Source organism: Protopterus annectens, chromosome 7.part1 (genome assembly GCF_019279795.1).
Source record: "Protopterus annectens isolate FY-2018-M chromosome 7.part1, PAN1.0, whole genome shotgun sequence".
Classification (NCBI taxonomy): domain Eukaryota; kingdom Metazoa; phylum Chordata; order Ceratodontiformes; family Protopteridae; genus Protopterus; species Protopterus annectens.
Window position 1 is genome coordinate 463,376,948 of NC_056740.1, and position 12,085 is coordinate 463,389,032.

Genomic DNA, 12,085 nt, shown 5'->3' on the forward strand with positions numbered 1-12,085 from the left:
TCCACAAACTTGGTCAGCCACAAGCCTTTTGTCTTTTCCTGGACCTCTGACAAGTAGATATCCAACAATATGGGTCCCAGGACAGATCCCTGGTGGACACTAGTAGTGACAGGTCTGCTATCGGAGGTAGTGGCACCTATTTTGACCTTGTGGATCCCATCAGTGAGCCAGTTCGGCACCCACATGAGGACATAGAGACTGACACCAAGTTCTGTCAGCTTTTCAATGATGCCCAAGTGGGGAATTGTGTCAAAGGCTTTGGCCAAGTCACGGTAAGCTGTGTGTACTGATTTTCCCTCATCTAGTGCCTTGGTGATAGTCTCAAAGAGGTAGTGGAGGTTCAACAGGCAAGATTTGCCCTTGGCAAATCTGAATTGGGTGTGGTCAAGTGCTTGGGCATTGCCTATGTCCTTGCTTATGAGGTGCACAATAATATGCTCCGTGACCGTACAGATCAGACTTGTCAAGCTAATGGGGCAATAGTTTTGTGCAAAGGAATGACAATGGCAGTTTTCCACTCTTCTGGAATGAAGCCTGTACTTTGGCTATGGTTGAGAAGGGTGCTCAATGGCGGGACTAGTTCTTGATGGTGATGTTGCAGAATACAGCCTGGGATACTCTCAGGTTCAATGGCAGCTGTGCTGTTTGGCTTGGATAGGGACTTTAACACTTGATCTACAGAGATGTGAGGTGCAGGGCAAGTATTGTGGATGTGGAATGTGCCTTTGTGGGGGGTACAGGGGGTGATGTTTGGGTTGGAACTATCTGCTAGCAGGTTGGCTAAGTAAACAGGATCCATGTAAGTGGCACCATTAAGAAGTAATTCAGAACAGACCTGGCCTTAGCCATGGAGGTTTCTGACATAACTGAAAGAGGCATTGTGGTTAGCCTTTCAGAGGCTAGCTTCAATTCATAATTGGCTTTGGAAGATTTCATTAGTCATCTACTTTATCTGTTAAGCCTAAGGATTTTTTTTTTCAATTGGGAATTTATGCCCTTTTACCACTGGACAACAGTTGCTTCCTTTTGTTGTAAAGCCTGTTCATAGAGGATTTCCAATACATAGGTTTGTGTATCCTTGAGATGCAGGTTTTAGTTCTGTTGGGTAAGGCTGAGTCCATGCAGTTGTAGAGGTACTTGTATAGTACACTGGCACATTTTTCAGCATATTTGTATGCATCCTTTGGGGGGAGGTGTAGCTACTGATACCTTCCCATTGAAGGTTGTAGTCATTTTTTGAGATGTAGAAGTCAGAAGGACAGAACCTGTTTAGCAGGCTGTCCATCATTGCAACCCTACATCTGCTGTGGTCCTCAGACAGTTTGTGTTACAATGTTATTATAAGGCTACATGTGGGCCATAGCTGTCCCAGGCCCATATATAACAGTCAGACACAGGCCCTCACATTGGGACAGGGTGTTAATATTGCTCTGCCAAACACAGACTGTTGGGAGAATGGTTTTGTATTAGCTTGCATTTTGTTATGGGTATGTTGTCTGCTTCTCTACTGTCTGCCATTGATGTTTTCACATCAACCTTTATTGTTTGGCAAGTAGTTTGGCAGCCAAATGCAATGTTATGACAAGCAGAACAGATATACGAGGCATACTTGTGGTCCTTCAGTGACACCCTGGCATTCCAGGGGTATGGCTGGTGCCCAGTGACTTGTTGTCAGTACTGACACAGTAAGGAGGCAGCCATTTATAACCTGGCACTAGACTGACTTTCAGAAACCTGCTGTCCTACTAGGCACTGTGTAGGTTACTCCCAGGTGTGTACCATCCAGATGTGTGTCTCCCTGTCCCTGAATGGTCCAGCTGTCCTGCAGTAATGCATATTGACTTCTGGACTACTCCTACCATAGGTATATCTGACATGCAAAATAGTTTGTACAGACAGTCTTGAAACATGGACCCTGTCAACCACAGTACTGTACACACATCATTAAGCCACAACAGCCAACAGTAAGTGCTACCTATTTCCTAAGAGTATCAAGCATGCATATACAGAGCTCATTTACCCTTGCATACTGTGGACATGCTACAAGCTAGCAAGTTGATTGGGACAGACCTGAGAATGTGTGCTCTGCTGCTATTACCCTACAAACATACATGTTCCTGTATTTCTATGGGAAGACGGGTGTGTTGGTGGGAGGGGGGCATAACTCCAACTGTACACATTTCCACAGACTGTGCAGATGTTTGCTTGACATTTAGGTTCCATTTAGTATAGTATTGTGCTTGTCTTGGAGAATACTGGCATATCACTAGAGAACAACAGTTAGACAGTTACGACAGACATTTGAGTTTCCGACTTCTTACCCTTCAGAGACTTTAGGCAACTGCAAGACCTGCTGTGACATCAGTGTGTAAGTTTGTGTTATATTTCATTATTGCCCCCATTTGTGGGCCTTTGCCACACATTTCTTTCTGGCTTTGTACAGCTGACTTGCTGTGAGAGGCTGAGAGGTGTGTTGGGGACTCCAACATTGACATCCATGCATGTGACCTATGACCCCGCAGTTTGTTAGTCCCCCACATATACTGCAGTGAGTTTGGCCACCTCAGGGACTATTACATATTCTGGGTAAGCCAGCATTTGGCAGACATTTCCTGTTGTCACACATAGCTGTCAGTTGCCTGCTGCTATCCCTGTAGTCCACCCCATTCCCTTGCATACATGCAGCGATATCATAGATTTGCTAGCACAACATAATACAGCATCAAGTTGTTGTTAAAAGAAATTAATTACCGTGTGCCTGCATCAGTTGTGAGGACAGTGCTTGAGGGCTGACTCTGTCAGATGCACGAAGTACACAGCCTATACATGGTAAGGTGCAGGTAGTGTGATGTGTGTGCCATCATTTTTACTGTGTCAGTGAGTCAGAGAGAGGTGTCAGTCCCTGGGTCCCTAGGGTGTCAGTGTATGTGCTATGCGTTGCCTCTTTGCCAAGGCCAGGGCATACTGGGTGCACCTACATCTGCCTACAGGGAGAGGCTCAGAGGGTTCCTCCACCAAATTCCCCTTGTGCCTGTGGGGCCCTTGGCAATGGTGGGGGGCTGTGTCCCCCTTCCCTGTGCTTTTCCTGCTGCATCTGTTTCCATAGGATCATATTGTGTAGCATGGCAGATACTATGAACATGTGTGTACATGTGGCTGGAGAGTACTGCAAGGCTCCTCCAGAGATGTCAAGGCAGCAGAACCATGACTTGAGCAGCCCAAACACATGCTCTACAATGTTTCTAGTATGTGTGTGTGCCTCATTATGGCATTCTTCAGTGTATGTGTGTGTGTGTGTGTGTGTGTGTGTGTGTGTGTGTGTGTGTGTGTGTGTGTGTGTGTGTGTGTGTGTGTGTGTGTGTGTGTGTGTGTGTGTATGTGTGTGTGTGTGTGTGTGTGTGTGTGTGTGTGTGTGTGTGTGTGTGTGTGTGTGTGTGTGTGTGTGTGTGTGTGTGTGTGTATATGTGTGTGTGTGCGTGTGTGTGTGTGTGTGTGTGTGTGTGTGTGTGTGTGTGTGTGTGTGTGTGTGTGTGTGTGTGTGTGTGTGCATTTCTGATGGGTGTCGTCATCCACGGTTCCAGTGCGTAATGGGCATGTGGGATGTCCCCCCTGGCAAATGCCAGGGCTGCCAGCACACACATTGATAATAATGCCCTGGGCATTGCACACGAGTGACAGTCCTCCTTATTTAGGTGACTCTGTAATGCAGAGCAGTATTGTCCAATTATTTTGCCTTCACGCTTTTACTCAACTACTCGGTCACAGCTACAGTAGTCACACAATCTAGTTGAGAATGCCTCAGTGACTACAGAAGAATGATTTTTGTATCACTTGCCATGTGGTAGTGAGGGACAGTGACCATACAGTCATCTGCATGGATCCTAGTAAAATATGATCATTTGCAAAGGATTCTATCCACTTATGCTGTACTTCTGATCCCATAAGAGTAAAACATGTCATGCCTATAGATAGTGGGGTTAGGCTTTATTGGCATTAATGTCTCAATAAGGACTTGGAAAATATTAGTGGGCATTCAGAAGTCATGAAGCTTTAATACTTGTATATCTTTAGGGATTCATATGCATATTTCCCATGTGCCTCTTTCAAAGTAGGTTTAAGGTATTACAATTTTTTGATCACAGATATGTATTTTTTTGAAACTACACTGTTATGATATTTGTCATTTTACTTTTTGTGGGTCAGGACATAAATGCAGGGTGAGCAGCATTTTTCTCCTGCACTTCTCAAACCAACTTCAACAATTGGCTAAGTTTCTGGTGTCATTCTAAGGGGATCCAGTATCTGTCTGCCTGGGATGACATGGTTGACAGACCATGATACTTTGCCAGAGATGGCCTGCACCTGTTGCCCCTGGGATTCTGGATACTGGCTAAGGGTCTTGCCACCCCTATAGTGCCTTTTTTAGGCAAGGTTCAAATGACAAATTCACCACCGTAACAGGAACAGGCAACCAAAAACTGAGGGTAATGCTACTCAATGTTAGAAGTTTAAATCTCAAAATGCACTCACTCGAGGCACTCCTTAAAATGGAGAACATCGATATCTGTGCAATGACTGAGACCTGGTTCAAGGCTCTAGAGAGCACCCCTGCATTACCAGGCTATAACTCATACCACACTTTGCAGCCATCTAGCCTGGACCAGAACACAAAAGGCGGAGGTGTGTCCATATTCATTAAGACTATCCACACCTCCAGGCTAGTTGCACAGCATAATGCATTGGAGGTTATCCTAGTGCAACTAAGTCTGGGCAAAACTGCAATCCAAATTGTAGCTTGCTACAGATCCCCCACCATGCCCCAGGATTCCAACTCCTCTTTTCTTGATGTACTGGAAAATGTTAGGGTTCAACCAAAACACCCTAATAATGGACGATTTCAACTACCCCACCATTAACTGGGAAAACTACTCATGTACCAACTCCTTCACTCAACACTTTCTGGAATTCATAAATTCCAATGCCCTGGATCAACTTATCCACGCCCCCACCAGGGGCAACAATATCCTAGACCTAGTCATTACCAACATGAGTGACCGGTGTTCCACACCTGAAGTCAACTCCTCGTTGTTCATATTGACCATAAGCTAATCACCCTAGATATCTGCATCCTGCCCCCATCCACCATTTAGGAAACCACGATAAAAAATTTCTCCAAAGCCAACTTCATGCTTCTTAAGACAGAAGTGGCGAACTTCATGACACCCATGCAGATGGACAATGCAGTTATGACTGCTGAATCCTAAACAAATGCACTCTATAAGCACTTACACAAGTGCATGGATCGCGCTATCCCAAACAGAACCAAGATGCTATCCTCCAAAAATGGAAGCCAATCTGGTGGTCCCCTGCCATAAACAAACTCTACAACAGAAGGAAGAAACTGTTGCAAAAGAGAGTAAAATCCCATGAGTGGAGGAACTCCCTGGTCAGCCTCAGTAAGTAGCTGAGATCCCTTATAAGATGCTCCAAAGCTAGCTACGAAAACAAAATCACCACTGATTCTAAGGGCAACCACAAACCATTCTATAGCTATGTCAAGAATCTCAATAGCAACACCCAGATCTGCCCTGAGTTACAGGACAACGGCACGAAAATTACAGAACCAACTGATATTGCCAACATCCTGGCAGATAGGTTCAGTGCTAACTTTACCCCTCTCACCCCCTAAAGGGCCCATATCTATACAGGAAGAATGCAGAGTCTCTGTAATCACATCTATGCAGGTAAAAGCTGCACTCTCTAAAACCAAAAACACAGCATCCATGGGACCGGACAACATCCCAGGCTGCGTTTTACATGAACTTCAGAATGAATTGGCTCCCCACCTAAGCACCATGTTCAATCATAGTCTCATGTCAGGCTCTGTGCCCACTGAATGGTGCACAGGAACAGTTATCCACTCCACAAAGGGGGAGCCACCACTGATCCTGGGAACTATTGCCCTATTAGCCTGATGAGCCTGGTCTGCAAGGCCATGGAACATATCATCATGGAACTCATAAACAAAGACATTGGTAACCTCCAAACTCTGGACCCCACCCAGTTCGGGTTTGTGAAAGGCAGATCATGCCTTCTGAACCTGATTGACTTCTTTGAGGCAGTCACCAAAGCCATAGACGAGGGTAAGGTGGTTCACACAGCCTATCTTGACCTCTCCAAGGCTTTTGACACTGTCCCCCATTCTGGAATTATAGCTAAACTCACTAAACTAGGTATAAATCCCTATGTCACAAGATGGGTTGCCAACTGGCTCACTGACAGAATCCACACTGTAAAAGTTGCAGACTCCAAATCTGACTTCAAACCAGTGACAAGTGGAGTACCACAGGGTTCAGTCCTGGGACCTCTCCTGTTTGGTATCTGCTTCTCTAAAGTACAGGCTAACACAGAAGGCCTCTGGCTAATGAAGTTCGCAGATGACTGCAAACTAGGAGCCATAGTCGAGTCCCCAAATGATGTGGACATCCTACAGAAGGGCCTCACTGAGACAGATGCCTGGTGTCAGAGGCATGGCCTCAAGCTCAATGCCAAAAAGTGCATTGTCATCCCCTTTGGTAAAAACTCTGTACCCATGAACTACCACATAAACAGCAGTCTACTTAACACCAAATGTGTGATAAGAGACCTTGGGACCCAAGTGGACAGTAGTCTCTCCTTTGATAATCATATTGCCACAGTAGTCAGGAAATCCTTCTATGTGGCACACCTCATCACAAAAGGGTTCTCATCCAGGAAAAAAGAGGTCATTGTTCCCCTCTACATGGCATTCATTAGACCCATTATAGAGTACAATGCCCCTTTTGGAATGTACCTCACAAGACATCTGCAGCAGCTGGAAAGGCCACAGAAGTACCTCACAAAGAGGATTACTGGCCTCAAACAGATGCCCTACACTGACCATTTCAAAAAACTCCAGCTTTACTCTGTAGCATATCGCCTACTCTGAGGAGATCTCTGCCTAACATATAAAGCTATGTTAAACCCAGAGCTGTTGGACATGCTACACCTAAAGAAATCCCAATCCCTCCAAGCTACATGCTCTAGGGACCTAAACCTTGTCACCACAATAAACAGGACATGCTGGAGGGATAGATTCCTGTCCCAGAGACTTCCTATACTCTGGAACAAGCTACCCATCTATGTCAAGCAAAGTTCCTCATTAGCACTCTTCAAGAAAAATCTTGATGAGTGAATGGGAAATAGGAAATACACCCTGGGGATCACTTCAGTGGCTCTGCTCGACAGTGGCACAGGAAATTAACTTTCTTGGGTGGCATAAGCCAGGGAACCTTGCTGGCTAGGCTTACTTAGGCCCTTGGGCCGATAGTCTATTACCTACCTATGAACCTATGAACCTATGACCCTGTCTCACCTCTGATGGCCAGCAGAAGTTGGGGTTACTGTTATGACAAGCAGTGACCACTTTATGGCACTGCTGTTTGCCACTTCTTCATCTACTGAGGTCAGTCCATATCACTCCAGGCATATGGGAGAAGCTATTCTAAAGGTGGGATCTGATCTCTTCCCACAACATTGCACCAGCTAAACATTGCAAGTACATCCTTCCTACATACTGTGGTTTCACAGCTCCATCCAGCAATCACCTTATGTAGGCAATATGACTCAGAACAAAATGGCGATTACTTGAAAGCTCAGTGCCTGCCTTGACCTGAGTGCCCACTTTGTATCTCACTTTGCATGACATGATCTAGAGGTCAGTTGAAAACCTTTGGACCAAGGAGCTTTACTACAAAGTACATTTATGAACATATTTAAGATTGGCCTTGATATTTCTGTAGAATAGCTAATGACTTGCACACTTCTGAAAAAACATTCACATTGCAAGTTAAGGTCCAACAAACTCTATGTTGCAGCCACACATCATCAAATATGTCACAGTCCTCATGTGGTCCTTTAATTTTTCCTCTAGAAGTACAGAATTAGTGGTTAGTACCCTATAATGTACTGCTGTCACTGTCTCTAATAATGAAAAGCAGTCAAAATAGCTATTGGTTGCATGTGCTCAATTAGAGTTATCTCCTGTGTAATTTGCAGTCCCACCGACGTGAGCCAGCTATGGTTGTTATTCTGCAAAGCAACCAAACCCTGATTCAGTTAATTTTCTTGGTCATTCCTGTATATTATCAGCTTGTGAGTTGGGGAGCATGGTGTAACCCACCAGCCACTTGCTGTGCCCTGGCAGGAAATGGAACTTGGATTTACCACTCACTCACTCACATACTGTTTTGTAATAGTTTACACTGTGAACATTAAAACAATTATGTTCTTTGGATGCTAATATTTTGTGCAGTAGTTTGCAGACACCACTTAACTCCTGCTATCATAAACTATTTATTTATTGTTTCTTGTTGACCAGGAAAGTTTGACTGGGTAAAATCCCTTCTTCAGTGGAGGCCTGGGGAGAAAAGCTCCACATAAGTTCCAAAGGGTTTAAAGCATAGATTTCAAACATAATTAGTATGTTCTGTTTAAAAGTACATTCAATACAAGAGTAACACAGGACTGGAAAACATTCAATTCAAAAATTGTGAAGGACTGTGAAGAATATAAACAGTTTACAGATGCGCATCCAGTTAACTGGTACCATAAATGCTTGTACATAGGTATAAAGTATTTTGACAGGATTTTTTAATAAGGTTCTGAATGGAGGCAGGTGGAAGATGTAAAAAGAGATAGATAAGATATTGAGCATTGGAATATTGACAGTAAATTAGGAAGTGTGATGAAAAGATTTGAGTATGTAGATGGTAGGAGATGGGGACTGAAACAAGAAGAAAGAGTTCAGTTTCTATGAATGAGAAAGGTGAAGGTGTAGGTAAGGGGGATTAAGGTGTAAGAAAGTATTTTGTGAAAGAAGGATGTGCATAGACAGTAATGTGGAAGGTATAGGACTAAACAGAAATGTGTAGATAGCAGGTGTCTTAGAAGGGGAAAAAGGAAGTGAAGAGAAGAATTGGGGGATATTGAAGTTGCTTGGTTTGAAGAGAAATTAGTTCTTAGTGACCATGAGTAAGTGAAATATAGGAGGAATTTAGCCAGGACTGGAACAGGTTCATAACCAGTTATTGCTTAAATGCTATTTAAGTTGATTTTTGAAATGTGATTGTTTTTCTGCAGCTATGATAGGGTGAGGAATAGAGTTAAAGATTTGGAAGATGTAGTTGGAGTAGAGAGAGTCACTGATGTTATTATTGGATTTGGTAACTAGCAATAAAGCTTTGTTTGGTGATTATAGGTCTCTAGTATTGGAATAAAGTTGCAGTACATTTTGGAGTGCAAGGCATTTTTCTGGAAGGTATATAAGTTTGTGGGCAGTGATTAATTTGGAGTATGTTAAGTAATGGGGTAATTCTAGCCAGTTAAGTTATTGTAGTGCAATGCAGTGATGGGATCTGTGTGGTGTATTTGTTGCAAATTTGTCTGTTTTATTATAGCACGTGTCTAGTTTTGATATTTCTTTTGTAAGTTAGTAAAAACTAGGGAAATGTTTAATGGGAGAGAGCAATAGAATTCTGGCTATTGATTGGTAGAGTTGGTAAAATACAGTTTGATTCTATATAGGGATCCTAAATTCATGTGTCTTTTTGATAACTTATGTGTCCTGTTTGATAACCTGAGATAGAGTTGGTGAAACTTCAGTTTTGCATCAATTAGCACACCAAGCCATTTTGTTTCAGGTACTGTTGCTGCTTTGGTATTGTTGGATAAGCAGATATGAAAGGAGGATGTTATAAATGAAAACTTTTTTGGTGTAAAAAGCATTAGTTTAGTTTTGCTTGGATTAAGTAGCAGGTGCGAGTTTATTTGCCAGGATTCAGCAGCATAGAAAGCAAGTTGTGTTATTTCTTGGAAGTTTTGGTAGGGTTTGTGCTGAGAAGATGAGTGCAGAATCATCTCCGTATTGCACAATTGAAGCAAGGTGTTATTGCAGTTTGTTATTAAAAATACTGAATAGGAGTGGTCCTCAAATCAAGACAAGAGGGACCCCCACAATGACTGGTAAGAAGAGGGACCCCCACAATGACTGGTAAGAGAAGAGAAAACTCCTGTTGTCATTTAACTGCTTGCTGCCAACCAGTTAGATAGCTATGGAATCAAGATAGTGATGAAAGACTTAGTTTGATGGTGGATGGTTCAGTAAGGAGTTTTTGATGACCGACAATATTGAATGCTTTAGAGAGGTCTAAGACTATGGAGGACATTAATTTGCCTTCTTTTTGTTTTGCTTGATAGTACTGGTAAAAGTAAGGGGGGGTTGTAGTGCATGATACAAACCTTCCAATTTTAGATGACTCTGGAATGCAGACCACTACTGACCAACTAATTAGCATGCATGCTTTCACTCAAGCTACTAGTGAGAGCTACATTAGTCATAAAATTTAATTTAGAATGTTAGTACAGAAAAATGGTTAAACTCTTGTTTCTCCCCTGTGATAGCCCCCTATTTAAGTGGCCCTATTAAAGTGGAATTTGGACAATTGGATGGGTAACTGGAAATTCACCCTGGGAGTTCCACCTGTGTCCCTCTTGGACAGGGGCAAAAGGTGCTGATTTTAGTGTCTGCTTGAACCAGACACACGTGGGTAGAGGGGTTGAGCATGGTGAGTCTTGTAAGGGCCCTGGAGCTGTTAGCCTAGTAACCTCCTATGATCATATAGGTTCATAGGTTCATAGGTGTGTACTAGGCTAATGGCCCTGGAGCCTTTACAAGCCTAGCCCATAGGATTACCCTGGCATCGTGCCACCTGACCTTAGCTCCCAGTGCCTCTGTCAAGTCGAGCCACTGGAGTGATCCCCGCAGTGAATTTTATATTTCCCATCCACTCATCAAGATTTCTCTTGAAGAGGGCCATTGAGGTGCTCTGTTTGACATGTATGGGAAGTCTCTTCCATAGCATGGGCAGTCTCTGGGTTATGAGCCTGTCCCTCCAGCATGTTCTGTTGATTGTGGTAATGAGGTTGAGGTCTCTGGAGTGTGTGGTGCTGAGGGATTGGGATTTCTTTAGATGTAGCATTTCTAACAGAGCTGGGTCAGACATGGCTTTGTAAGTCAAGCAGAGATTGCCTCTAAGTAGGCGATATGAGACAGAGAATAGTTGGAGTTTTTTGAGTCTGTCCATATAGGACAAGTGTTTGAGGCCTAGAATCCTCTTTGTGAGGTACTTTTGTGGCCTCTCCAGTTGTTGCAGGTGTCTAGTGAGGTACATGCCAAATGGGGCATTGTACTCAATGATTGGCCTAATGAGGGAAGAGTAGAGGGAGACAATGACCTCTTTCTTCCTGGATGCAAAACCCTTAGTAATGAGATGTGCCACATAGAAGGACTTTCTGACCACAGTGGCAATGTGGTGGTCGAAAGAGAGGTTGCTGTCAACCTGTGTTCCCAGATCTCTTATAACGCCTTCTGTGTTCAGTGGACTACCATCGATGTGGTAATTCATGGGAATTGGGTTTTTCCCAAAGGGAATGACGACACATTTTTTGGCATTGAGCTTAAGGCCATGGTTCTGACACTAGTCGTTGGTCTCAGTGAGGCCTTTCTGTAGGATGTCAACATCACTTGGGGAGTTAATAATAGCTCCCAACTTGCAATCGTCTGCAAAATTTGTCAACCAGATTCCCTTCGTGTTGGCCTGGACTTCAGAGAAGTAGATACCAAACAGGACAGGACCCAGGACTGAACCCTGTGGGACTCCACTCATGACTGGCTGGCAGTCTGACTTGGAGTCAGCTACTTTCACACTGTGGGTTCTATCTGTGAGCCAGTTTGCAACCCACCTAGTGATATAGGGGTTGATGCCTAGCTTACTTATGATCCTATTATTTGCCATCTGCTACATGCTAATTTGCAAATCATTATTGTTGCTGACAGTCAGTCTATGCAACCATATACAGAGCCACTTCAAAATGTTGTTGCCTGTTTCCATCTCAGTGTTCACACAGAAATCTCCTTTTCAGTAAACTATGTCATTATCTATATTTTAAGCAACATTTTATAATTGATATAAGAATAATGGCATCGTTTTCAAGAAATGTTTTACTT